This window comes from Sapajus apella, unplaced genomic scaffold (assembly GCF_009761245.1).
Source record: "Sapajus apella isolate SASKATOON/1434 unplaced genomic scaffold, GSC_monkey_1.0 scaffold49, whole genome shotgun sequence".
NCBI classification, from domain to species: Eukaryota; Metazoa; Chordata; class Mammalia; order Primates; family Cebidae; genus Sapajus; species Sapajus apella.
Window position 1 is genome coordinate 9,840,792 of NW_022436989.1, and position 6,055 is coordinate 9,846,846.

Sequence of the window (6,055 nt, forward strand, 5' to 3'; positions counted from 1 at the left end):
TCTCGCTCTGTTGCCCAGGCTGGAGTACAGTGGTGCAATCTTGGCTCACTGCAACCTCCACCTCCCAGGTTCAAGTGATCCTCCTGCCTCAGCTTCCTGAGTAGCTGGGATTACAGACCCCTGCCACCATGCCCGGCTAATTTTTGTATTTTTAGTAGAGATGAGGTTTCAGTATGTTGACCAGGCTGGTCTTGAACTCCTGACCTCAGGTGATCTACCCGCCTTGGACTCCCAAAGTGCTGGGATTACAGGTGTGAGCCACAATGCTCAGCCCTCTCTCTGGATTTACATCCCAGTTTCCTCTCCATGATATTAAAACGCAAGGTTTATTGTCTCATGGCCATGGAAAACTAGTACACGGACACACTGGAGTGAGGTTAAGAGCAGAAGCTTCACAGGCAAAGAAACAGAAGAGCCCTCTCTGCTGCAGAGAGAGGAGTCCCAGAGAAAAACGGGTTGGTAGTCCTGTGGTGAAATGCACAGGGTTTTATAGACTAGCTTGAGGAGTCAGTGTCTGATTTACATAGGGGACAAAAGATGGATTGGACCAGCTGTGCCATTTGCATAGTGCACGAGAACCTGGCCACCCCCACCCTAATCTTTTATTATGTAGACTGGTTCTCTACCTGGCTGTGCCACGTTGTCTGTTCCTTACTATACACACACGGACAAAGAAAAGGGAAGGGGCAGTTTCCATGTTGAACATGCCTGGCTGCCAGGTGGCCCTTTTCTATGGGCACGGCTGCCAGCATTCACCTGCGCAAGCTTCCAGCTTGCTTTTCTATGTCTGCAGCTCCATGTATCAGGCTACTCTTTGTTAGAAAAAAACAATTTGGGGGCTGCTTTTTATTAAAGGGGAAGCTCTGCCGAGGACTCTCTTACCCTCACTACCTGCCTACATAATTTCTTTCGAGCTCCTGTAGCAGTGTGACCCCAACCGATCTCAACCCAGCCCACCTGTCTGCCTGGATATCTGACTACCTCCTTTACCAACAACTCTGGTTCCCTCCCAGCTGACTCAAGAGTCTGACTCGGAATCCCTGTGCCATAGGCCTTGACCTTGTGCTGTTTGTGGGTGCAGACTCAGACTTTCCATTGCTCCCCTCTTAGCGCTCCCCCTTCTGTCCCCCTTTCTCGCTATTTCACACTCTATTGCATTGCTTTCCTCTCTTTTAATGCCTTGACCTACCTCATCACTACTGTGATTATTGTAAATATCCAAACTAGAAAATAAAATCCCAATATGAATTGGGGCAGCATAACCAGGTTAGTCTATATGAATCAAAATCCTTTCTTAAAATGTATTTATAAGAGAACAAATGATAATTTCAATTGATATTCGAACACCTTTCAGTTTTCTAGATAACAAGAAGATGTGGGAGGGTCATCAACCTCCCAGTTACAAATTTCTTTGAAGTTAATTAAAGGACAATAGAAGGCAGGGAAGAGCTGGAAACAGGGGCTGTGTCACCGCCACCTTTAGCCTCAGTGATGAGAGTGGAACATGCCGTTGTGAACTCACTGCCTCAGAATCTCCTGTCCAGCCTTTTCCATTCTCTGGAAAGCCTGTTTAAAACAAAGGTGGAAAACAAAGCGCTAAGGACAAGAATATCTACTACCAGAGCAAGAAAGCAAACAAACAACAATAAAAAATCCAAAAACTGGTGAAAGCCGGGGTTGTTGTTTAGTCGACCAACAACCTTGAGGGGACATTGGACTTCTCCGCAGAGCTCCCTGAAGATCCCCGAGTCCTGGAAATGCCATCATTAATCACCCTTAACCTACACAACCTCATTTTTCTCATAGTAGTATGTGTAAATAAAACAAAAACCTTCCCTGAAGGCAAATATAATGGCTCCCCATTAAAATGAGACCGCTTGGCCTAAACAAATGGTGCACTGGGTAACCATAATCCTGCATGAAATGACAATGATTTTTTTGAAACAGCTGGGGTGCAGTAAGATCATTATTGGGCTGTATTTAATAATTCTAAATGTTAAATGAGTCCAGGCTCCCCTGAAGCCAATTTAAATTGTTTTTGTTTTTGTTTTTGTTTTTTTAAGTCAGGGTTAGAAATAACTGATTTGGGCATATTATACATAGCTTTTGCTAAATAAAAATTTGCCAGTGTCTGGACGCTGGCTAGGCATGTCACTACAATGAAATAGTGCAGAGAGACTGGAGGAAGTGGGAACAAGTGTTGGTGGTGTGAAGAAAATAAATATTGGGGACCCAAATCACTAAGCTAAAGGGAAAAGTCAGGCGGGGAACTGCATAGGGCCAGCCTGCCTCCCATGCTATTCAAAGCCACCCCTCTGTTCACTGAGATAAATGCAGATGCCTCCTTTGGAGAGGCTAATCAGAAACTCAAAAAAATGCAACCATTTGTCTCTTATCTGCCTAGGACCTGCAAGGCCCCCTCTCTGCTTCCAATCTGTTATCCCACCTTCCCAGACCAAACCAATGTTCTTCTTGCGAATGTTGACTGATGTCTCATGTCTCCCTAGAACATAAAACCAAACTGTGGTCTGACCATTTGGGGCACATGTTGTCAGGACCTACTGAGGCTGTGTCACGGTCACATGTCCTCAACCTTGCCAAAATAAACTTTCTAAATTAACAGGCCTGTCTCAGATTTTCTGGGTTCACAGTGGGAAGATGGCAAGTTTGGTTTGTGGAGAGAGCTGGATGTTAGCTGTCCTTGAGAAAGCTGATGAGAATTGGCCTTGGAGGGACGAAGGGAAAACTTCCCCTTTACCCTCTAAAGGTTCACTAAAAAATCAACTCACAAAAGGCAGATGAATTGAAGAAAAGGAACACCAATGTACTAACACACACACAGGAGAGAGTAACATAGTGATTACCCCATGCCTGAGGGGGTACAGAAGCTTGAATACCATCTTGAAGTTACAGAAAGAATGGGGGCTTAGATCACAGCAAGACAGGTTACAATGGCAAAATAGGTTATAAGACGAGAAAGTTTGGCTAGCAAAAAGAGGCCTTAGAGCACTCAGCCATAGCCACACAGAAGAGCCCCAATATCACAGAGCCAGCCAGTGACCTCCCCGGCCCTCTAGAGAAAAAGAAAGTGTTAAATCTGGGATATCCCATTGTTTCCATTTTAGCATGCCACATGAGTTAGATCTTAAAGAATTGGCAGAGTTTTTGCAGGAGATGATGTGAGCTGAGAAAAAGACAAGGAAAGGGACAGAACCAAAAAATCTCGCCTCATTTTCGATGTAGTTTTCCTGTTTGGAGAAAGCACAGAAGTGCGCCTGGAGGATGAATAGTGAAACTTGCCAAAGCTGGAAAGGTAATTCGAACTTATGTCATGACAGTTTTGGGGGTGATTAATAGGGGGCAATTTTAATTCAATTGGCAAAAATAAACTACGCACGTTGCCGATTTCGGTATTTTTGTTTGAATATTATACATACTTATAAAAAATCTTTTAACTTCATAGGAATAATTTTGGTTAAAATTACTATGAATCAGCCAGCCTCCCCATGGGAGCAAAATTCCTTTTTCTTGCTTGGCACTTCAGGTCTTACTACATACATATTGGATATTTCTTGTTAAACAGGGGAGATAGATAGTGACCAGAATAGCTTTTGTTCAAACAGCAGCAGCAGCAATAACAGCAGAAGACATCCATCATGTTTACTGGCAATGTCAACTGTTTGCACTGAGTACAAATGTCCTTTTTTCAAATTGGCCTCATCAGGAAAAAATCTTTTTAGAATTTTAAATTGCCTCCTCTTGCCAAGTATAGAAGTTCTGTCCTTTTCCCAACAAAAATGATTTGTTTTCCTAGATTGCAAAGCATTCTATTATCTGAGGGGGAAAAGAAGTCCTGGGAAGGAACTTAACAAAAACTCTATCAAGCATTAGTGAGAAGAGAATTCCGATAACTGAATTCTGAGACTTTCCGCCTAAAGGACAGCCGTAGAAGAAAAACACCATGGTTTAGTGGTAGGGGGAGGAAGGGCTGAAATGGGAACAGCTAAGTCGTTTTTTCCTAGAGCTTAAAAAATGGTAAATTTCTTAAATATCTAATATTCTCTCTTATTACCTCCTTACTAAATTCAGTGACAAAAGAACTTGGTTATCTGTTATAGCCACATCATGGCTCCAATTGCATAGATTTCCCTGACATTAGAAGCTTCCTCTTCAAAAAGGTGAAATATTTTAGGGGGAAAAAATGTTGATTCTTGCACTCCATTTTCAGAAATTTCCAGGAAAATTAATGAAGCTCTTTTCAACATTTCCAGTGTCTCTGAGATCCTCTGAGTTCAAAAATCTGGAAGCTTTTCTTTCTTTTTTGTTGTTTTTTGGGTGTTTTATTTTTGCAGATATTTTTGCATTAACACAATTAAAAATCAAACCATCTTTATTAATTTCCACGGACATCTTAAAAGTCATGTTCTCTGGGGCAATTCTTTAGAATTTTTTATAATTTCCTCATTTTAAATGCAAGCAATATGAATTGAGCTTATTAACTTTTAAAAATAGAAAAATGTTACTCATGAGTCCCGTTTAAAAAAGAAGAAAATATATATAATGGCAACTAAAGTCTTTGAAAATAATGTACTGTACTTTGTTCTCCCTGGAACATATATAATTTCTTTGAAGTTAAATGCCTAAAGAAACCAACATAGACTAAAAGGAACCCCTAAGGTTTAAATTAATGTTCTTCCACTTGTATCTAAATGCTGACTAGGGAGCCACTGGAACAAAAGAAATGTCTTTTTAAACTGAAATTTTGAAAACAGGAGTCATTAATGGTGACAGTTTTCATTAATGGCTCTTACCGTAGGTTTGCATTTTTAAGATGTTAAGTAGCCTTTAAGACTAAATAATGCAAACTCAGCAGTTATTTAGGTCCACAAGTGAATAAGCTAAACCAATAATTTGGGCTTTTTATTGATCAGCTGATCGTTTCAGTCAGATCGAAGGGAATACTTAGCATGATGTGGCCATCCTCTTACCTCGAGCCTTCCAATCTGGACACCACGGATTTGTAAATGCCTTTACACATTCTATGTGAGAGGACTGAGATACAATTTTAAAGTTCTCTTCTTCTTTTTTTCTTATACCCTAGCTACAAAATGTAGCAAGGACCTCCCAAAAGAGAGAGTGCTTAGTTATCAGGTTCAACTCAGGGAACTTCAAGGAAGTGTCACATCCTAACTAGGGTTAGTTTTTTTATGAATATGTTATCAAGCTGTAATTCCTTTCAGAGCAGGGTCACCTCCTCATGCAGTCTAAGTATTCAAAACCTGTTGATGGAATTGAGTGAACAAATGAATGAATGGATGAACAAATAAACAAATGAATTAATTAATTTTCCCCCGACATCTGTGAATTGCCTTAAGCCTTTGAAGGGGAAAAAATACAAAAGAATAGAAAGACTAAGAAGTCATTACATATTTAAAACTAATTATCTACTTGTCCACATATATTATTTCATTACCTCCCAACTATTGTATCAGGAAATGGGGATTTAGAGGGGTTGTATGACGTTGACCAAAGTCACATAGCTAGTATATGGTGAGGTTGGGTTTTAAGAATTAGCCCAAAGCTAATTCTGACAGGGCACAAGGGAGCTACTGGGAGTCTGAGGTGGGAGGTTTGCTTGAGCCCAGGAGTTCAAGACCAGCCTGGGCACCATAGAGAGACCCTATCTCTTAAAATTTTTTTTTCATTTTATTTTATTTTATTATTATTATTATTATTATTTTGAGACAGGGCCTCTCTGTATTGCCTAGACAAGTCTTAAACTCCTGGGCCCAAGCAATCCTCCTGCCTCAGCCCCTCCAAAGTGCTGGGATTATAGGTGTGAGCCACCCTGCCTAGCCAAAGTTATTTCTTAAATTAGCCAGGGATAATAGTTAATCCTGTAGTCTCAGCTACTCGGAAGGCTCGGCGGGGAAGACCCCTGAGCCCAGGAGTTTGAGGCTGCAGTGAGCTATGATCGCACCAATACTCTCCAACCTGGTTGATAGAGCGAGACCCCATTTCTACACACATGCATGCAAACAGAGAGAGAGAGAGA